Below are 23,773 nucleotides of genomic sequence, written 5' to 3' on the forward strand. Positions count from 1 at the left end.
ATGGCGGAATTTCACCAACCAATGTCTAGGTGAAATCTCCAGGGGTGTGTGTGGGGGGTTTGATAGCGACCCACAAGGCCAAGAGGGCCCTAAATCCCTGCAAGGGGAATGGCTGGAGATGAATGAAGCAAGTCTTGTCCTAAGTGTGTTTTGTTCTAAGTGTGCGACACCGATGCAGGGTAGAACATGGGAGACACACTAAGGAAACTAAGCCTTCTGAAATGTGTGTTAGAAACCTTTAGGAAGGTTTTCCTGGTAACCGTGGGGTGAAACTCACTCCACAAAGTTTGCATACTCTGTGAATTAGAATGGCCCACCCAAGATGTGGGCTGGCTACCAGAAGGATCCTTAGATGAGAGAGTCATTGCTGAGGTCCTTTTGATTGTTGTTGGAACCTCTGAACCAATTCTCTTATATTGATTGCTGGCAAGAGATAGTACAGAAACAGCCCCCCTTGGTTGAGAGCCTGTCTAGATAGACAGTCCAAGCTGATGTTAGCCAGGAGCATAACCGTCTCTAAGACCCAGCAGAAAGCAGCTAAACAGAAAACCTGACTAGGAAAGACAGGAAAGGGAACAGTTTTCCCCGTGAGCCAGAAGAGGACCCAAGACCTTATGTGCCACTCTACCCAACTTTTCCAAGACCACTGGGACAACAGACTGTCCCCTAGCCCCCTTGTCCTCAGAGGCAACAAATGATGGCCCCCCAATACTTTCTTTCTTTTTTTTTTTTTAGAGAGAGAGAGAGAGAGAGAGAATTTTAATATTTATTTTTTAGTTTTTGGCGGACACAACATCTTTGTTTATATGTGGTGCTGAGGATCGAACCCGGGCCGCATGCATGCCAGGCGAGCGTGCTACCGCTTGAGCCACATCCCCAGCCACCCCCCAATACTTTCTATTCCTTCCTCTGTGATGTCCTCAGAGCCAAAGGCTTCCTAGGACCAAAGACTCTTTCACCTCCCAAGATTAAGGTGGGAGATTTGTTCCAAGACTAGAGCCACAACTCAGATGAGAACTCTCCAGATGCCCCTGCAAAGGACTAAAGGGCCTGCTCATGTTGACCAGAGGGAAACACCTGAGGGAGACAAGGCAGTTTTGTGTGCCAGCCTTTCTCTACCATTGAGCTCATAAGCTGGAAAAATCATACTCCCTCCTACACGGAGAAACCCTGGACCATGACTGATCTGATGCAGCCCATTATCCAGACCTAGGTCAGGGCCCCAACAAAGAAGAAGTTCTAAAGATAAAGAGATGTGAAGAAGATCTCATAGAAAGTCTAAAGGAAAAGAAAAAAAAGAGAACAAAGCACAGTCTGTGCTCAAGAGTTAGAAGGAATCAGAGCCAGCCCTGAGCCCTAGCCTAAGCTGAGCGCATCTGCAGACAAACAGAGCTGAGATAAGCCTCCCACTGCTCCAGCATCTCCCTCTGGAACCCCTTGATAACCCTGAACATTTCTCTCGGCCCCACATCTGCCTAAGGCCCCTCTGCCTTATGAAACTGGCAGAAATAATCAAAAGAGATGTGCCCAACTGACTCAGAGCTAAATGTGCAGGCCACTGCCACTGTTGCCCCTCTCCCTGCCCAGAGGTGCCTGGGGGAGGAGGGGCATCATACAAACATTGCAGCCGCAGTGCAAGTTTGTCAGTGAAGAAATGCACAGGTGCAAGCAACTGGTGATCAATGCAGTCTTTGTAGGACAGACTCAGAGAGCCATTGCCAAAAATTACAATCCTAGAGGACTTTACTGATAAGTGTGCCAGTGAGCTGATTAAGGTGGCCACCACAGTGTTCATTAATGGAAACCCAGAGACTCAAAGACAGGCAGACCAGAAAGATAAAGAGGAGGATGGATCTCCTTACAAACCCAGAGGTCACTCAAAGCGGGGGTCTCACTAGTACAAAGCCAATGGTCCAAATGTTTACAAGAAAAAAAAAAAAGCGTGGCCAGACAAAAGGGGAAGCCTCCAATGGCCCATCAGGCAAGCACCCACTGCTATGCTCAAAAGCTAAGACTTGAACAGAGAAGGAGTGAATGTTTTCCCCCAAGACTTTGGCCCCAACCCCTCCTTTCAGTTTCTTCCCACTTGCTCAGAAGTTGATGATTGACGAATATGGCAGGGGTCCGATAGATATGCACAACTGCATCTGATGCACGGGACCCAGCACCTCAGGAGGGCTCAGCTGCTGCAAGCCCCCAAATTAACCAGAAATATATTCATGTTAATACCCGAGAGTAGGCCATAGAGTGCACACTCCAAAGGACATGCCACCCTGGCTCCAAGCCACACTCTGTGAGCCACCAGCAGGAAGGGCCACAGAGCCCCATGCACCAGGCATACTGAACAAAAACACAAGCGGGACAGCTACTATATACAATTAGAGCAGGTGCCCACCTGGCAGGAGGATAAAGCCACACAGACAAAGAACAACACCTAGGTGGGTACAATGTGGCTGCCACACTGAGACCTGCATGGGACCACACCACTGCCCTCCAACCTTAGCAGAAGGCCCACAGCAAGATTTACATAGATGCCTTTTATACAAATGATGTCCCAGGTCATCAGTTTCTACTAAGATTTACATTAGATTGAAGAGTTGGAGAATCCTAACAGCCAAGATCCTGCACTGGGAGATAACAAAAAAAATTCCTGCATCTTAAAGCACCAGAGGCTCTATGTATGCCTCCCTTCCCTAAATGATAGTTCCTCCCAGGTGCTTGAGTACATCATCTTTGCAACAGCACTGTACTCTAACTTAAAAGTCCACATCTATCAAGGAAAAGTCAAATACCTTGGTTATCATCTGACTCAACAACAGAACAGAACAACCACTGAGCCTCAAAAGAAACAGGAGATCTGCTCAATTCTGGTCCCTTCAACCTGCCATCAGACTAGAGAATTCTTGGGGGCTCCTGGGTTCAGCCATATAGGGATCCCAACTTTCAGTTATGACAAAACCCCTGTATGAAGCCACAAAGGGGGGAGAATGGGATCTTCTAATATGGGGGTCAACTAAGCAGAAGGCCTTTAAGGACATTAAACAAGCACTCACCAGTGCACCTGGATTAGAGCTCCCTGACCTCATAAAGCCTTTCTTTCTGTATGTCCATGATCAGTCTGGAGTGGCTATGGGAGTTTTGACTCAGATGCTGGTTCATGGCAACGTCCAGTGGCCTATTTGTCCAAACAGCTGGACTCTGTAACCCAGGGCTCACCACCTTGTTTATGGGCCCTTGCAGCCACAGCTCTTCTGGTGTTGGAAGCTGATAAACTGGCCATGGGACAAGAACTGTTTGTCAGAGTTCCTCATTCAATTTTGACATTGTTAGAATATAAAGGACACTATTGGTTGACTAATGAATGAATGGTCAAATATCAGGGCATGTTATGTGAAAACCCATGTATCCGTGTTAAGGTCGTCAGAACTCTAAACCCAGCAACTTTGCTGCCCATTGGACCTGGAAAACCTGATCACAAATGTATTGAGGTCATGGATGAAGTGTTCTCCAGCAGACCTAACAGACCAGCCTCTCAAGGACGCTGATGCAGAGTACTTCACAGATGGAAGCAGTTTTATAAAAGGTGAGGTATGTTTTGCTGGATATGCAATGGTCACTCTGGACTCCACTGTTAAGGCAGAACCTCTCCCTCAGGGAACTTCAAACTTATTGCTTTGATTCAAGCACCTCAGTTGACAGCAGGAGTCTGTGTGGATATTTACATAGACTCAAAATACGCGTTCACTACCTTTCATGTTCATAGGGCCTTATGTAGGCTAATTAACTCAGAAGAGAAAAAAGGGGGGGGGGCATGATGTATGGGCAAGAAATTCTTAACTTTTGGATGCACTGTGGGCTCCCAGGAAGGTTGTGATTATATATTGCCAAGGTCATCAAAAGGGAAACACTGTGGTTTCTCAGGGCACCCAGAGAACTGACAGAGAAGCCAGGTTAGCTGTCTGCATGAAACGGGAAGAAAATCCAGTCCCAGGTTTAAATGCTGCCCTTCTGCCTGGCCGACTAGCTAACAGAATGGGAGCCAACGTATTCCCAACATGAAAGTAAGTGATTTAAGACTGAAGAAGAAAATTTTCTCCCAGGTGGATGGTGGAGATTTTCTGATGGCTGGAATAGACATCCAGGAGATTCTAGCCCCAGCCTTTATCAGGCAGTTTCAGGAAAACATGTTGGACATACAACACTTGAGACAGTTCTAAGTCAACATTTCTATGTCCCCTGGCTCACAAGCAACACCTGGATGATCTGCAAACAATGTGAGGTTTGTGCTCACAACAATTCTTGTCAGGGGCCAGAGCTCCCACCAGGAATCCAAACTATAGGAGGAGCACCTTTTGAAGACTTGGAAGTAAACTTCACTGAACTGCCACGCTCACAGGGCTATAAGTAACTTTTGGTTTTGTGTGTTCATACTCTGACTAGGTAGAAGCCTTTCTTACCTGCAGTAAAAAGGCTAGGGAGATACTAGGATGCTTCTCTGGGAAATTAATCCCAGATTTGGTGTCCCAATAACTATTGGCTCAGACAATGGGCCAGCTTTTGGGCAGAAGTGATACAATTACTGACCAAGAGTTTAAACATCAGATGGAAGTTACATACTGCATATAGGCTGCAGAGTTCTGGTAAAGTTAAAAGGATGGGCTGTGTAAGGAGTAAGCTGTGTCAGGAGACTCTCTTGGGTAAGCTGTGTCAGGAGACTCACTTACATTGTGATGAACTTCTCCCTGTTACACTGCTGAGGATTAGATCCACTTACACTAGGAGGACTGGATTCTTTTCTTTTGAGATAATGTACGTGAGGCCCCCTGCTGGGAGCCATTAGCCAAGTAGGTATGACAATTTCCTTGCCAGCGTACCCCATGTTGCTGACATGTTGCAGTGACATTGAATGTAGGTGACCTTGCTCAAGGACCAAGGCAGATTAGGGTGTTCCCGGTTTTAAGATAATCGTGTTTAGGGCGTTCCCAGTTTAGGTTCCAGGTTTAAGGTTTAAGATTATTCCTGCTGGGAATAGGGCGTATCCTGCTGCCTGAGTTCCCCTTGAGTTCTCACGGGATTCAGACAGTATATTTTGGATATAGAAGCCCAGTGGGTGTGGATTTGGGCAGAGAACGTGGATTTCCCCAGAACGTGATTGTAGACGGCTGGTGTGAGTTCGGGAATAAAGAGTTGCTGTTTGAATCTACAAGCTGTGTGGTGGCTCGTGATTGTGTGCCCAGCCAAACTGCGGCATTTGTGCCCAGCCAGACATTGGCAGCCCCCCTTTTATTAGGGGACTACAGGGAGACTTAAGAGAGATACGAAAATTAATCCTGAAATGACAGTTTCAGGTCTTAGGGAAAACTTTACAGGTTCTCAACCAATGGGTTAGAAAAAAATTGCCAGTAAGTTTGGCCACAGGTGCATACTCTTTCAAGCCTGGAGATCAAGTCTGGGTCAAAGAATGAAATATTCAACCCCTGAACTTCTTTGGAAGGGCCCTTTCACTGTTATTTTATCTACCCCATCTGCAGTAAAGTTTGCAGAGATAGGTCCCTGGATTCACTACACCAGACTCACGCCTGCAGCTGAGGACTGGGAGTGCTCTCCAGATGCTGCTACACCCTTGAAGCTGACCATCCTGAAGAAAAAGGAGCACCAGAGAAGCTTGAGGATCAGAAGGAGAACAGCCCTGCTCCAGTCACTCCAGAAGCTGACTGGTCTACACACGGCCGAAGCTTGAGGAGACTACGGCTCTGTTTCAGCCACACAGGAGGGACTGGCTGATCAATGCACAGTGAAAGATAAACTTCCCACCAGGACTAATGAACTCTTTCAACCTCTAAGATAGTTCTTATACTATAATTCATTGCCACCCCTTGCTTCTAGATATATATGTAATTCTCTGTTTGGTTTTTTGCTACTGGTTAAAAATAACTCCTACTGACTGGACTCTGGGTAACAAAACTTCACTTATACTTTTTTATCTTGCTTATATAAGTTTTCTAGGATTTGTTTGGTGTTATTAGTTTGGCTTTGTTAGTTTATGCTGTTTAACCTATGTTAGCCAAAATGTTAGTCTATTATTTAGTTTGGTTTCCTTTGATAACCTTAAAGGATTCTGCCCTACTCCTATTCCAACCATAGAGATCATGTGAACTATGTGTTAAGACAATCCACTATAACTAAGAGGTGGTAAAACATATATTTAGGACCTGTCCTGCCAGAGGAATGCAGTGGATGAATGACTTTTTGGAAAGGAAAAAGAGGTCCATTGGAAAGAAACTTGATTTAGGAGGTCACCAATCTTGGGATGAAGGTAACTGGCCACCCAGAGGATTATTGCCACATATGGTCCCACTACCTGGGCACAAAATGGCAGTTGGAGCTATAGAACTCCTATTTACATGTTAAACAGAATTATTCACTTACAAGCTGTACTAGAAATTATTATTAATCAGACTGCCACAGCTTTTGACCTCCTAGCCACACAACAGACCAGATGCGAATGGCTAACTATCAAAACCACTTGGCATTAGATTACCTACTGGCTGAGGAAAAAGAAATATGTGGAGAGTTCAAAAGCTCAGATTGTTGCATCCAAATGGATGACAATAGACAAACAATTAAGAATATAGCCATCAACACAAGAGAACTAGCACATGTGCTAGTTCATACCTAGAAGGGCATTAAAGTTTGGGTCCCAAACATGCTTTTAGGAGATGTTTTTCAACTCTTGGTAGATTTAAAAGCTTAACTGGTGTAGTGGGTATTCTGTTTGGCTTCACTGTGCATTAAAACTATTAGGTCCACTATAGAAGCTGCTGTTGAGGGTGACAACAACTAAGGTTTTGGCATTATATAAGGCTTTAAGCCAAGATGATGGTAATGATGCTCTTAAATTTAAAGGATTAAATTATGGAGAGCATCATTAAAGGGGGGAATTGAAGTGGCACCCCCTTTCTCTACTGAAAAGTCTTAACTGGGCTTCTCCAGAAATCCTCACCATAGCTGATTTGGGGACTGTCAGCCAAAGAGTCTCTGAAAAAGAGTTCAATGTAGATAAACTTCCTATTTTCATGTCGCACTGTTTACTTGGCCACTGGCCAAGAAGATACCAGCACTCCAGGTGCTGGACACCCCCTTACTAGTTTTTCACAAACATATCCAGTATAGTACTTTGAAGAAATGTGCAAACAAGGCCTCTGGCCTTGAGCTGGGCTTCACAGAGATGTCTACATTTTTAAGATAAGTTACAAATGGGCTCCATGGTAATAGCTGGCAGGGGGAGGAGAGAAGAAGCTCTCCTCTTCTCGGGTGTTGTCCTTGAAGAGTTAACTTGCCCGGAACAGTGAAAGAAAAAGCTGCTTTTATGTGAGCCTCTGCAGACTGTGAACTTCTGAGCCCCTCCCCTTACATGCTGGGTATAAAACTCTGAAACTACCTGAACTCGGGGTTCAGGGGATTAATTGATTACAGCAAAAGCTGTGCCCTCTGAGCCTGGCTGCAGCCAAATTAAACTGTTTCCTGCTATCTTCGGTGCCTTGCCTCCTTTGTCCCTACAACACCTCATTTTCTTAAACTAAACTCTCCTTTATTCTTTCTTTCTATAAATTTTCAACCAAAAGCATGACAGATATCTTGTGACACACTCTTATATATTTAAAAGCACCTAAAAACAGCAACAGAACCCAACCATATTAAGTGATGAAGGCATCAAGTCTCAGATTTTCTCATGTCATGGAAATAAAACTCTCTTGTCCAATAAAATGATCTTATTCTCTGTGCTGGCCAAGTGAGAAAAGTTGCTATTGTGAGAGCCACAAAAACACATGCTTACTTCAATATTTTGACCTGAGAACAGACATAGCATTTTATAAATAATTCATGCTATAAAAAAACAAAACACACACACACACACATACAAAAACAAAAAAAGGGGCTGGAGATGTGGCTCAAGCGGTAGCGCGCTCGCCTGGCATGTGTTCGGCCCGGGTTTGATCCTCAGCACCACATACAAACAAAGATGTTGTATCTGCCGAATACTAAATAATAAATATTAAAAAAATTATCTCTCTCTTTAAAAAAAAACCAAAAAAACAAAAACAACCGAACAAAAAGCAACACAATGTCATCACAGGAAACCTTCACCCACCTTCTTCCATCCAAAGCTATCCCCTGCTAAGCTTCAGGTGGATGGTGTTTATTGCTTTTTTGACCTTTTAACCAGAATCCTACCTGAATATCTTTCCAAAGATTGGGTCACAATCTGTGAGAGTGAGCTTATCTTGAGTTCTGGGCCTTAGGGAGAGTCCTGGTCTTTGGAGTTTGAATAGAACTAGGGCAGAGGGACTCTGGTATCTTGAGGAGATATTGCAACTGCCTTTCTCCAGCCAAGTACAGGTTTTGTAACTCTTCGTAGCCAATGACCCAATCACTGCTAGCCCCAACTCAGATCAACCCACTTTTTTCTATTCTTGCTTTTGAAACAGTCTGGGTGAGAGCCAAGGTGTCCCATGGCCAAGTCACTCTATATGGCCTCTGCTAGTGAGAGGAGCCTTCCAGTCCGCCCTGAGTGGCCTCATGAAATCAGCACCTGGGGTGGAATGGCCTGGAAATGCAATTGCTGTGGAACTCAGAGGAGGGAACTGAAATGTGATATTCATTGGGAAGCTTAGCTTAAAAAAAAAAAAAAAATCCCTGATCTGGCTTGATCCTTGTCTAAGAAGTCCTCTTATTTCAATTGGAACTCATATGACTGGTAAATATGAGCTCTGGCTTAGAGAGGACAGGAACGCGGAGAAGTAGACCATTATAATGGGGTAAATGATTTGAATCCGTTACACATTTTCATCATCATTATTATTATTCCCCTCAAATAAACTCTAATAAGTTGCTAGATATGTTACAAGCTGCTGCTGGGATACAGCCCTTTCACAGACCACAGATCCCTCAATATAATTTTTTTTTTTTCTGGTGAAAAACAAGAAGACTAATTCTAGACCTGCCCACCACACCCCACAACAACCATGCTGGGGATTGAACCTAGGGCCTCACCATGCCAAGCTACACCCCCAGAGCCTGCTAGAATCTGACATGTCTCCCAAAGCTCAGACCATGAGCAATAAATAGTTGGCTTCTCCCACACTCTAATCTGACTCACTTTCTGGAAGAATTTGGAGAGGTGAGTGCTAATGTCACACCACTTTCTTTCTTTCTTTCTTTCTTTCTTTTTTAAGAGAGAGAAGAAAGAGAGAAAATTTTAATATTTATTTTTCAGTTTTCGGTGGACACAACGTCTTTATTTTATTTTTATGTGGTGCTGAGGATCGAACCCAGCGCCCCACGCATGCCAGGCAAGCGCGTTACCACTTGAGCCACATCCCCAGCCCTGTCACACCACTTTCTGAGGCCAAGAATCGGATGAGGCAGGGAAACAGGCTTCTTGAAGGAGAGAGAATAAACCCGGAGAGTGGGCTCTGAGACCTTTTATTGCTTTCCCTGGAGGCATCTGGAAAATGTCTTCACTTGGGAGGAAACACGTCAGCCCCTTCTCCTCACCGGCCTCTCTGCTTTAATGGTACCGTTTTTCCTTTCCTTCCTTCCTTCCTTCCTTCCTTCCTTCCTTCATTCCTTCCTTTCTTTCTTTCTTTTCGGCAGTGGGGGGTGGGTACTGGGGATTGAACCCAGTGGTGCTTTACCATTGATTACATCTGAAGCCCTTTTTATTTTTATTAAAGTTTTAAGTTGCTAAGTTGGCCAGGTTGGCCTTGAACTTGTGATCCTCCTGCCTCAGCCTCCTAAGTAGCTGGGATCATTGGTCTGTGCCACTGCTCCTGGCTTCATGGTACCTGCTTTCATGTTTTCACTACATGGGGTTGCTAGAGTTTGGATGCTGAATGGCTCCCAAACCTACGTGATAGTCACCAAGGCGGCACTATCAGGAAGTGGTGGAATCTTTAAGGACCTTCTAGTGAAGTCCCTAAGTCACTGAGGGATGCCCTTGAAGGGGATTGTGGGACCCTGGCCTTGAGCTGAGCAGTTTGCTCTGCCACCCCACACTGCCACTAGAGTCCTAAAAGCAATAAGTCTGGCCCATCATGGACTGGAAACTCCAAAAACCAAAGTACACCTTTTCTTATTTTATAAGTCGATCATTTCAGGTATTTGTCATAGTGGCAAGCAGCAGTTCTCCACAATGCCCCTCAGGCTGGCACCCCTCCCCCTCACTCATTTATCTCATTCGAAAAGACTTAAGTGTAAGTTTCTCACTTCAACTGTGTTAGGGGAAAAAAAACATTATTTTTCCAATATGAAGTTGTTGATGTGTTCCCAAAAGATGCCACACACTGTGTTCTGAGTCATGAGTTTCCTGGAGCCTGGTGAAAGGTCAGCCTTGTGACCGAGGCTTTGTGATTATACCTTGGCAAATGCAGTTCTCCTTTTATTTACCCTGTGATTGATGTCTTAATCTTGAAGTTGGAACAGAATAACTTTTCCCTGAGATTCAGATCAATTTATATTTTTCACCTTAATTTTTTTAAATCAGTTCAACCAAACAGAATTGTTTCTCCTCCAATTGCTTTTTTTTCTAGGTTTTTCTTTTTTCTTTTTGTACCAGAGATTGAAAACAGTGGCATTTAACTATTGAGCCACATCTCCAGCCCTTTTTATATTTTGAGACTGGGTCTTGCTAAGTTGCTTAGGGCCTTGCTAAATTACTAAGGTTGGGGCTGAGGTTGTGGCTCAGTGGTAGAGCGTTCACCTAGCACATGCGAGGCCCTGGGTTTGATCCTCAGCACCACATAAAAACAAATCAACAAAATAAAGGTATTGTGTATAACTAATATATATATATATATATATATATATATATATATATATATATATATATATATATATATATATATATATATATAAATTGCTGAGGTTGGCTTTGAACATGCAGTCTTCCTGTCTCAGGTTTCAGAGCTCCTGGGATTATAGTTGTGTGCCATCATGTCTGGCTTTTTTCTACCTCTTAAAGCTAGGTAGTCACAGAGCCCACGTTTCTACCAGGTGCTGCATAAGTTCACAGTGTGGATGAGAAACACATCAGCAACTGCAGCCTAAGTCCCATTGCTGAAACTCAGGTACCCAGGGCCTGGCAGTTCTTCCAGCATTTTTTTTTTTTACTTGTTTTTTACCTGGTTTTCCTGCCTAGGAACCATGCTGCCTATAGTGCCATGTCTGCACAAAACTGGCTCCTTTAAGTGTCCTCTACAATTTTTTTTTTTTTTTTTTTTTTTTGCACTGAGGATTTCACCCAGGGGTTCTTTACCACTGAGCTACATCCCCAGCCCTTTTTATTGTTTACTTTGAGGCAGGGTCTCACTAAATTACTGATGGTCTCACCAAGTTGCTGAGGGTGGCCTCAAACTTGTGATCCTCCTGCCTCAGCCTCCTGAGCTGCTGGGATTACAGGCATGTGCTGTGTCTGGCTCTCCTTTACAATTTTGTGTGTTCCTTGTGAGGCTGTCAAACTTGACCTATTACTTTTCCATCCCCAGATAATAATGTGTGGAGATGGGTCAATCAGAGGCCTCCAGTCTGCCTAGCTATGGTGATTATTTCAGGGATAGGTATAGACCCCATACCAGCCCAGTCAGAATTCTTCTTAGAGTTTGTTTTTTTTTTTCCTTAAAATAAAGTTTCCTAGAAAGATGGCCTTTGCCCATTAGGGCTGCTAAGCTTGGAGAAAGTGAGACAGGGACAACTAATAGCCATCTTGCCCTTGGCAGCAGAGTCCCCCCCCACACACACACACCATGCAGTATGAACTAAGCAAATACAAGCAAAGTTCAGAGATAGTGTGGTGGATTGGATGGATCATTCTCAGCTCTTCAGTCCTTCCCTGTGTGTGTCTCTGTGTGTGTGTTTCTATCTTTATACCCTTTGCCATATGACTTTGTAGTGTCTGCCATTAACGTAAATGGAATTCACATCCCTGCCCCTTAACTCTGGATTTGGCTTCATGACTTGGCTGATCAGTGTGATATGAAGATATACATATTTTTAGTTTTCATTCACAGTTCCTGCCTCATAGTACCTCCCCCAAGGGAGGCCATAGAAAGGCCACAGAACAGTCAAGTCTCTTCTCACTCCATGGGTCCTATCTCATACCCCGGAAGTAGGAATGCTGCACAGAGAGGCCAAGAAGAACCTGAACACACAGTTCTTGCTGGGTTTCCCCACCTGGGCTATGAGCATTCATGTCTCTGTAATAGAGGCTCCATGAAAACCCCGAAGGACAGGGTTTTGAGAGCTTTCCAGATAGCTGAGTGTGTGGAGCTGCCTGGAGGGTAGGGCACTTGAATAGAGAATGGAAGATCAAAGCTCCTTCCCTCATCTCTTGCCCTGTTCATCTTTTCATCTGTATCCTTTGTAATATCCTTTACAATAGACTAATTGTTATGGTTTGGATGTGAGGTGCCCCCAAAAGCTCACATGTGAGACAATGCAAGAAGAAATGATTGAGTTAGGAGAGCCTTAACTCAATCCATGAATTAGTCACTGGATGGGATTGAGTGATAACTGAAGGCAGATAGGGTATGGCTGGAGTCGGTGGGCATTGGGGGCATGGCTTTGGGGTATATATTTGTATTTGGCAAGTGGACATCTCTCTCTGCTTCTGATCATCATGTGAGCTGTTTCCCTCTGCCACATTCTTCTGCCATGATGTTCAACCTCACCTGGACCCCTGAGGAATGGAGCTTGCTGTCTATGGATTGAGACCTCTGAAACTGTGAGCTCCCAAATAAACTTTTCCCCCTCTTCAGTTGTTCTGTTTGGGTCTTTAAGTCACAGCAGGGAAAAAGCTGACTAAAACACTAATAAATGTAAGCAAGTATTTCCTTGAGTTCTGAAAGCTGCTCAAGCAAATTAATCAAACCCAGGGGAGGGTTGTGAGAACCCTCATTTATGAGCTGTTTCATCAGAAGCACAGGTAAAACAACCTGAGTCTTGTTGATTGGCATCAAGTGGTGGGGAGGCAATCTTGAGACTGATCCTCAACCTCTGGGATCTCCAGGTGGATAATATCAGAACCAAACTGGATTAGAGGACACCCAGCTGGTACCTGCTGCAGAATTACTTGATGGGTTGGATGTGAGAGGAAATCCAATACACCTGGTGTTAGAAGTGGTCTGTACTGTGAGCATACTATGGAAAGAACTAAGTTTGAGTTGTATCCTCAGAGCAGTGTACCAGTTCTTTTTCTGGTACTGGGGATTGAACCCAGGGTGCTTTACCACTGAGTCCTAGCTCTTTTCTTTCTTCTTCTTTTTTATTTTTTCCTGAGGCAGTTTTTTGCTAAGTTGCCGAGGGCTTTGCTAAGTTGCTAAGGCTGACCTCAAACTTGTGATCCCCCTGCCTCAGGCGCCCAAATTGCTGGGATTACAGGTGTGCATCACTGTGCCTGGCCAGAGTACCAGTTTTAAGATGAGACCTTAAGAGTTTCCACTAACTATTTTGAACCTTCTATATTCTGCCGTGAAAAGAACTAGCTAGGCATGGTGGTTCATGCCTATAATCCCAATGAGTTAAGGGGCTGAGGCTAGAACAACTTAGTGAGACTCTGTCTCAAAATAAACAATTTAAAGGGCTTGGGGATGCAGTTTGGTGATAAAGCACCCCTGTATTCAGTCCCTGATACAAAAACAAAACAACTACAACTGCAACTAAAAAGCATGCCCAAGTAGTTGCTCATCCTTCTGCCTGGTTTCAGGAGAAAGACATTGAGCAGATCTGTAGCTAACCTGAAATCTGGAGTCCAGCTGAGCCCAGCCAAGCCCAAATGTTTGTCACTGTAGTGACAAATGTGTATTTTAAAATTTATATTTTTATAAATGTATATTTTAAAATTTAATCAATAATATAAACAACACAAATTGAGATTTTGAAGTTACTTGTCATACAGCATTGAGATTTTGGTGCTACTTGTTACACAGCATGAATAAAGCAAAGTTGAATTGAGAAAAGAGTTATGATCATATAATTTAAATCCTGGATCTCATGACATCCAAAGTCAAATTTCTGTTATTAGGAACTAAACATGTCCTCACCAATGCAAAAAACTTTTCTAAACTCCTGGGAAGTAGTCATAATACCTTACTAGTTCTTAACAACTCCCTTCCTCCCGAATACTGGCTCTGCATGACTCCTGAGGTTCTTCTATAAATGCTCAGATCACCAGCATTTATACTGTTGCCACAGCCTGGCTTTTAATCTCAACCCAAATCCAATACTCTTACCAAACTGCCAAATAAGCCACCTGATCCTCATTCTCAGGATGACATCTGCCCTAACTATAACTGAACTTGCCATAACCTCTGAATGCTGAAATTTTCAGGTCCAGCCTCTATCTGGGTTTCTTCCTTCAGTTCCTTTGGTCTACTTAGTATTTGTGTACAGTACTGGCCACAAGCCTATGTATCTCAAACAGAACTCATTCCTATTATGACAATATTAATAAAGTAAATATCAGACAACCAACACAAGAAAAAAAATTTCTTGTAAATCTACTTCAAATGGACTTTGACATTACTTCAAATAGAATGTTCTAATCTAGTCCTGAATTCTATTCTGGAGTTATACTATTAGGGACAGATAATCTGAAAATGTGGATCATAAAAAGTATATATGTATATTTCTATGTTATATGTATATATTATGCATACATTTTTCATATATACATATATACATTTGTATTTATAAAACATAAAAGTATAAATACATGTATGCTATATTCACATGAAAATATATATAAATATATGCATGCTATTTTATAATTTTTATAAATGTTTATTTTAAAATTTAATCAATAATATAAACAACACAAATTGTATAACAAACCTAGTTACAATCTAGACTTTATCATTATTATGATTTTGTCATGTGTGCTTTTTTTTGTCACTGAAAATGCCTTTAACTGCCATTCTTGGTCCTATTCCCTCTCCTGCTTCAACCCACAAGTTGATGTTTTTTCTTTTTAGTTCTAACAAAAGTCATTTTACTCTTCTTGTTATTTTGCAACTTGTTTTTAGTCCACATGTTTTGTTTGGCTTCATCAAAATGGGGTCTCACTATGTGGCCCAGAATGGCTTCGAACTCCTGGCCTCAAGGGATCCTCCTCCCTCAGCCTCCTGAGTGGCTGGATTACAGGTGTATGCCTTCACTTCTGGCTGTAATTTACCATTTTAAAGTTTATATACAGTTAAGTGTTTTTAGTATTTCTATGAGATAGTGCAAATATCACCAGCATCTAACTTTAGAACACTTTTATCGCCCCCCACTAAAGAAACACCATATGGGTTAGCAGTCATTCTCCATTTCCTTCTTACCCCATTCCCTAGCAACAACTAATATACTTTCTGTCTCTGTCTCTATGGATTTGCCTATTCTGGACATTTCCTATAAATGGAGTCAAACCATCATATGTGGCCTTTTATCTCTGACTTCTTAGCATAAAATTTTCAAGGTCCATCCACGTTGTAACATGCATTAGTACTTTGTTCATTTTTATGGCTAATACATTTAGTTTCCCCATTTATCAGTTGATGGGTATTTGTATTCACTGTGGGGCTCTTATGAATGATGTTGCAATGAACATGCATGTATGTGTTTTTGTGTGAACATATAATTCTCTTGGAAATATATATATACACATACTGTTGGGTCAATTGGTAACTTTATGTTTAATTTTTTAAGGAACTGACAGATTATATTCCACAGCAGCTGCACTGTTCTACATTCCCGCCAGCAATGTATAAGGGTTTCAATTTTAACACATCCTTGCCAACACTTGGTATTTTCTGTTTTTTCAAATTATAGTCATTCTAGTGGGTATGAAGTGAAGTGGTAGCTCATTGTGTCTTTGACTTACATTCCCCTAGTAACTAATAAGAGTGCACATTTCTCATATGCTTATTAACCATTTTAAAATATTTTGTTTGGGGGGGTGGTACTGGGGATTGAATTGAAGGGCACTAGACAGCTGAGCCACACCCCCAGCCCTATTTTGTATTTTATTTAGACACAGGGTCTCACTGAGTTGCTTAGCGCCTTGCTTTTGCTGAGGCTGGCTTTGAACTTGCTATCCTCCTCCTGCCTCAGCCTCCCAAACCACTGGGATTACTGTCATGTTCCACCAAGCCTGGCCACTTTTAGATCTTTATTGGAGAAATACTTATTAAAATCATTTGTCCTATTTTTTTTTTGGTGGGGGGGACATGGGGACTAGACACAAGGGTTGTGCCACTGAGCCACATCCCCAGTTCCCCCTACTGTTTTTTTAGACAGGGTTTTGCTAAATTGTTGAGGCTGTCCTGAATTTGTGATCCTCCTGCCTCAGCCTCCTGATAGCTGGAATTATAGATATGTACCACTATGCCTGGCTGCGCACCCTTATGTTTTTTTTCAGAATTGTTTTGCCTATTCAGGATCCCTTGCCTTTCCACATGAGTTTTAGGATCAGTTTATGGATTTCTGTAGAAAAGGTAGCTGGAATTAATAAATCTTTAATTCCTATCAAACTCCCTTCTAAAATATCCTCCAAGAGGACTGGCACCTTGTCCAACTTGGTCATGTTGTATCTCCAACACCCAGCACACGCCTGGCTTAGAGTAAGCTCAGTATTTGGTGAATGAATCATCATCATCATCATCATCAACAACAACAACAACAAAACCCTACAATTTAAAGAGCAGCAGTAAAATGTACCCAACCTAAGATGGGTGCAGTGGCCCACATCTGTAATCCCAGTGACTCATGAGGCTGAAGGAAAAATTCCAGGCTAGCCTCAGCAACTTAAGTGAGACCCTGTCTCAAAATACATACATACATACATACATACATACATACATATATAAAAAGGTCTGGGAATGTAGCTCTGGTACACAGCCCCTGAGTTCAATCCCCAGTACAAAAAAAAAAAAATCCTCAAGCCATGAAATGGAATATTGTTATGCTTTAAAAGTCACTTTGTGTATGTAGCTCCAAATAATACTTTAGCTAGTTTTGCCTATTTAAAATTTTTAGTGCAGGCATGGTAGCACATGCCTATAATCCTAGAAAGTTGGGAGCATGAAAGTAGAGGATTGCAAATGGGAGGCCAGACTCAGCAATTTAGAGAGGTCCTAAGAAACTTAACAAGACCCTGTCTCAAAACAAAAATAAAAATGAAAAATAAATATTTTATAAGTGAAACAATGGTTGCATGCTCTTTTGTAATTGTTTTATTTCAAAAAAATGTTTCAAGATTCATTCATGCTAATACATGTAGTTGTTGATCTTAATTTTCACTGCTTGGCATTCTATTGAATAAATATATAGCACCCTATTTATCCATATTTTTTTCCCCTAGGCTTTTTTCTTTTTTGGCACTGTGAATTTAACCCAGGAGTGCTTAACCACTGACACACATCTCCAGTCCTTTTTACTTTTTATTTTGAGATAGATTCTCACCAAGTTGCTTGGGCCCTTAATAAATTGCTGAGATTGGCCTCAAACTTCTGATCCTCCTGCCTCAGCCTCCCAAATTGCTGGGATTACAGGTGTGTGCTATTGTGTCCTAGCCTGCTAGGCCTAGGCCTCTGCTATAATAAACCAACTTAAGGTTTTTTTGGTGCTGGAAATTGAACTCAGGGTTTCATGAATGCTAGGCAAGGAAAGCACTGAGCTATATCCCTAGCCTTACTAGTCTTTGTTTAATTGAAAATGTCTTTATTTTGCTTGTACTCTTTTTTTTTTTTGAGGGGGGTGTTTACAGGAGATTGAACTCAGGGGCACTCAACCACTGAGCCACATCCCCAGCCCTATTTTGTATTTTATTTAGAGACAGGGTCTTACGTAGTTGCTTAGTGCCTCACTGTTGCTGAGGCTGGCTTTGATCCAGCGATCCTCCTGCCTCAGCATCCCAAGCCACTGGGATTACAGGTATGCACAAATGTGCCCAGCTTGTCTGCACTCTTTTTTTGTAATCTATATTTTTTTAGTTGTACTTGGACACAATACCTTTATTTAATTTATTTATTTTTATGTGGTGCTGAGGATCAAACCCATCGCCTCGCATGTGCTAGGCGAGTGCTCTACCGCTGAGCCACAACCGCAGCCCTTAAAATATTTTTTTTAGTTGTTGATGGACCTTTATTTTATTTATATGTTGTGCTGAGTATTGAACCCAGGGCTTCACACATGCCAGGCAAGTGCTTTACCACTGAGCCACAACCCCAGCCCCTTGCCTTGCGCTCTTTTTTTTTTTTTTTAGTTGTTGATAGACCTTTATTTATTTATACATGGTGCTGAAAATCAAATCATACATGCCAGGTGAATGCTCTACTGCTAAGCCACAACCTTAGCCCCCATCCCCATACGTTTTTATTTTGAAATAGGGTTTTGTTAAGTTGCTGACAGTTTCACTAAATTAATGATGTTGAACTTGAATCTGTGATCCTCCTTACTCAGTCTTTGGAGTTGCTGGGATTACAGGCCCATGTCACTGTACCCAGTTTAGCTTTATTTCTTGAGTATTTAGCTTTGATTTATAAGAAAGTTTTTGAGGGATGGGGATGTGGCTCAGTGGTAAAGTACTTGCCTGGCATGCATGAGGCCCTGGGTTCAAACTTCCCAGCACACACACACACAAAAGTCAGCAGTTCTGTGTATCCATAACAGGAGAATTTGAGGTCATCTATCTGCCAACTTGGCAAACTTGAAGTCTATTATTTTTTTTCATTAAAAAATTTCTAACTGTGGCACAATATGCATACTATAAAAATGTTAACTTTTAATAGGATGGGTAAAGTTGAAAACTGAGAGCCCATGTTTGTTGCAGCATTAGGAAAGACTTCTTATCTGGCTAATAAGAAGCAAAGGATTTCTAAGGAATGAAAGAGGTAGAAAGTGAATGACATATATAGTAAATAGTTGTTTTGGTTGGATGATAGTTCATGGCACATGGAGTAATGTGAGTAGTATGTTAGGGACAGATTGTGGAGGGTCTTAAATTTCAGCTTAAGGGAATTTGGATTTTGAGAGCCTTTGAGGGTTTTCTGAACTCAACTCATTTTGTTATTTGGTTTTGTTTTTGTTATTTTCTCTCATATTTTAATATTTATCCCATATTATGATAGTTGTACATAATGGTGGGATTCATTTGCACATGCCCACAATACAACCATGTGATTTGGTCAGTATCATTCCCCAATATTTCCTTTTCTCCCCTCTCCTCCCTGAACTTAACTCATTTTGAAAGTTGGTCTTGGCAGCAATATGTAGAATGGATTAGAAGGTGGTGAGATTAATGACATAGAGACCAATTAGGAAAATACTGCCTAAAAGAAGCTTCAAAAGTACAATAGGGATAAGGTCTAACAGACTCAGAGCTGTTGACATGACCAAAGTATAACTATAGTTGTTAACCAAACTGGGTCTGAGAGAAGATGCCATTACAGACCTATGACAGCATTCTCTAGGGTTAAGTTGCTTTCTCTAGGGCTAAGTTACTTCCCAATGGAATAGCATTATGAACTCTTAGAGATTTGCTGATGTCCCCTAATGAAGTCACATGCTATTTGTAAAATGCCTGCTAATTAGCTTGTTGAGCCAGCTAGGGTTCTCTGATCTGAACCTAGACTTGAAAAGCATGCCCTGGGACAGTTTGAAAAACAGTATTAAATAGAGAAAGTAGCATAAAACAGACAGATAACAATTGGACAGAGCATAAACAACTATTCTTAGTATCAGTCGAAAGAATTTAAGTGCTCTCCTGTTCTTTGCTTTTACAATATTTAACAATATCTTCTAAAATCATTGCACTCCAGCCAGGTGTGGTGATGCACACCTATCATCCTAGAGACTCAGGAGGCAGAGACAGGAAGATCACGAGTTCAAGGCTAGCCTCAGCAATTTAGCAAGGCACTAAGCAACCTAGTGAGATCCTGTCTCAAAATCAAAATAAAAAAGGTCTGAGGATGCAAGTCAGTGTTAAAAGCCCCTGGGTTCAATTCCCAGTACTGCCAAAAGATAAAACAAACAAACAAACAAACAAACAGGGCTGGAGATGTAGCTCAGTGGTAGAGTGTCCTTGAACTCAACCCCTAGTGCTCCAATAAAAAGGTAAAATAAAATAAAATCATTACTTTGGACCTTCAATCTTCTAATTTTTTAGCAGGACAGTTTAATCAACAGTTCGTACTAGGTTGTACATTCAATTTATGTAGTAGCAACCCATGTGCATTTATTTTCACATTATTCTGTATGTTCTAATGTTCTTTTTAATTTTTTTTCCCTCCCTCTCTCTCTTGTAGTGGGGACTAAACCTGGGGGCACTTTACCATTGAGCTATATCCTTAGCCCTCTTTATTTTGAGACAGGGTCTCACTAAGTTGTGGAGGCTGGTCTCAAATTTGCGACCCTGCCTCAGCCTCCAGAGTTGCTGGAATTATAGGTATGTGTCACTGCACCTGGCTCTTAAATTATTTTCATACATAGCCTGCTTGTTAGCCCTTCTTTCCCAAATTGTTTTGGGTTATATTATAACTAGTTTGTTTCTTTCTTTCTTCTGTACTAGGGATTGAATTTGGGAGGACTTTACCACTGCATTATATCCCCAAGCCCTTTTTATTTATTTATTTTTATTTTTTGATACTGAGGATTGAACCCAGGGGCATTAACCAATGAGCCACATCTCCAGCCCTTTTTAATATTTTATTTTGCAACAAGATCTTGCTGAGTTGCTTAGGCCTCCTGAAGTTGCTGAGTCTGACTTTAAACTCACCATCCTCCTGTCTCAGCCTCCAGAGCCGCTGGGATTACAGGTGTGTGCCACAATTGCCATATTATTTTTTATTCTGAGGTTGACCTGAAATTTGTGATCCTCCTGCCTCAGTCTCCTGAATCACTGGGATTACAGGTGCATACCACCGTGCCTGGCATGAAGCTAAGAAGTTAACTGGAGAACTCAAATTATTTGATTCTGAGAATTGATGTTCATCAAGAAATGGGTCTAGACTAAAGGAATTGTTTTATACATATTTTATATATGTAGATGTTGAATGGTATTTTGGAATCACATTTCCTACAGGACTAAAATGCACTAGGACACACCTGCTCTTCTTTTACCACTTTCCTTCCCTCTATTCACAATTATTGAATGCATATCATGGACCAAACATCATGGTATATGCTGAGAGTTTCAGTGGTTTACTCTTCCATCTTAAAATAATTTGGCAATTGATGAAAAATTTTCAAGTTTGTTATTTAAAAAATGGCCAGTTCTTGGATTTTGATGACATGGTATTATGCAAGACTTGTAGTGTTATTATTATCCTGAGTCCATACTGAAGAATATAGAAAATGACAACCCCCCCAGACAGGGAAATGACAACCCCCTAAAATTGTCTGAACCGGAGGAAGAGGGAGGAGGAAGGCAATCATTAATCCTTTCCCAGTAATAATGGGCTCCAAGGGGAAAAAGCAAACTCTCATCCCTTCCTGGGTTCATCCCCAGCATCTCCACCAAAAGTGAGCATTCAACCCTTCCCAGCCACAGTGGTCCTGAAGGGAGGAGGCAGATACTGAAATGCTGGGCCCTGGGCCTTTACTCTTTCCCATTGTCAACGAGGTCCGGAAGGAGAAAAGCAAATAGTGACGCTCTGGGAAACAACGAATCCCAGGGAAAGAGGATAAGCAGTGAACACCAAGTTCTGAGCTCAGGGACAATAAGTTCTGGGCTTTTTATAACTCCTTTCCTGACTGTCCAAACTAACACATCCTGCTTCAGTCTTCAGTAATTAAACCATCCTCTTTTTAAACTATAAAACTCAAACCCATCTGTAACCAGTGGCCATTTTTCTACTCAGAAAGTGACCCCTTCCAGTGCCTGATTGATTGACTCCACTGTAGAATAAAGGAAAGCTTGCTGATTCCTTTGAGGTCTGTTTCTGACATGGTTTTTTGTATTTTCATAATGGTGACAAAACCATGTTGGTTATTTTTGCTTACACATACTTCTCAGTGTCACTAGATTTTAAAAAAGCCTTTGTCTTTGGTAGTGATTGGCATTTTACAGCTTTAAGCAAATTGTACTTGGAATAGGACTGCTTTTTTAAAAATTAAATTTATTTTAGCAGAGTGCAGTAGCATACTACTTGGGGAGTACCTGTAGTCCCAGCTACTCAGGAGTCTGAGGCAGGAGGACTGCTTCAGCCCAGGAGATCCAGGCCAGCCTGGGAAACATAGCGAGACCCTGTCTCAAAACATTTTTTAAAAATTATGGTACACACTTGTAATCCCAGTGACTTGGGAGGGTGATGCAGGCCAGCTTCAGCAAGTGAGACCCTTTCTCAAAATAAAAATAAAAAGGGCTGGGGATATAGCTTAGAGGTAAAGTGCTCCTGAGTTCAACCTCTAGTACACAAAAACAAACAATAATTTAAGTTAGTAAATAAAAGACATAAAAATGTATAGATTAAGGGGGTAATGTGATGTTTCAATTGGAATAGGAATTCCTAACCAGTAATTGAGTCATAAATGTAAATGTATGGGGGCTGGGATTGTGGCTCAGCGGTAGAGTGCTCGCCTAGCACGGGCGGGACCCAGGTTCCATCCTCAGCACCATATAAAAATAAAGACATTGTGCTGTGTCCATCTACACCAGAAATAAATATTTTTTTTTAAAGTAAATGTATGGTCTTAGAGGAGTAGAGACAGTCCTCTGTGAATTTGTAGATACTTGATGTATGCATTTATTTTTCTGAGAGTTTTAGATGCTCAAAGGAGTCTATAATCCAAAAAAGGCTGAGTGACTCTATCTGCTTTGCTTAATAAAGTTCTCAGAATAGTGCCTTTGCTATCTAGACTGGTAGTTAAGTGCTCCGGAATTAGAATTTCCCTCTCTGTGTCTGAATTCTGACTCTTCTAGTTAATTGCTGTGTGACCTTAAACAAGTCACTTAACCTTTTGTGCCTCAGCTTTCTCATCTGTAAAATGGGGATAACAATAGTATTTATTATGCCATGGGGTTATGATTATATGAGTTAATTATAAATAACTAGAAAATGGTCAACACATAGTAAATGTTCTCCATGTTAGCTATTGTATGATAATTATTACACAGATGTGGCATTGATGATGATGTTGAAAATCATGTGACTTATACCTTCTGAAGCCACTAAAGAGCAAATGAAAGGGCTGGGGATCTAGCTCAGTGGAAGAGTACTTGCCTAGTATGTGCAAGGTCCTGAGTTGGTCCCAAGTACTGCCAAAACAAGCAAACACCAAGAACAAAAACAGTGAATGTAAACAAATTCCCACCAACAATATTGACTAAGCAGCTGATCATTCTGGGTCAAGCTAATGTAGTTTTTCTTCTCATTCTACTTTAGCCACATTCAAGTTGAATCACAGTGGCCACAGCAGTTTTTTTTTTTTTTTTTTTTAATTGTAATTAATGAATTTTGGTACTGGGAGTTGGACCCAGAGTGCTCTACCACTGAGCTACATCCTCAAACCTTTTTATTTTTTATTTTGAGACAGAGTCTCACCAAGTTGTCCAGGCTGGACTGAAACTTGAGATCCTCTTTCTTCAGCCTCCTGAGTTGCTGGGATTGTAGGCATGCTGCATTGCACATGTCTGAAAGACATTTTAAGTCTCTATCTCTACCCACTAGCCTCCAATGCTGAAAAGATTAGTAGAATTAGATCAGATTAGAATTTATTCCAAAAGTCTTTAACTTTT

This window comes from Marmota monax, unplaced genomic scaffold (genome assembly GCF_021218885.2).
Source record: "Marmota monax isolate L192 unplaced genomic scaffold, Marmota_monax_Labrador192_F-V1.1 WCK01_AAM20220418_F8-fsc00163, whole genome shotgun sequence".
In the NCBI taxonomy this organism is placed as follows: Eukaryota; Metazoa; Chordata; class Mammalia; order Rodentia; family Sciuridae; genus Marmota; species Marmota monax.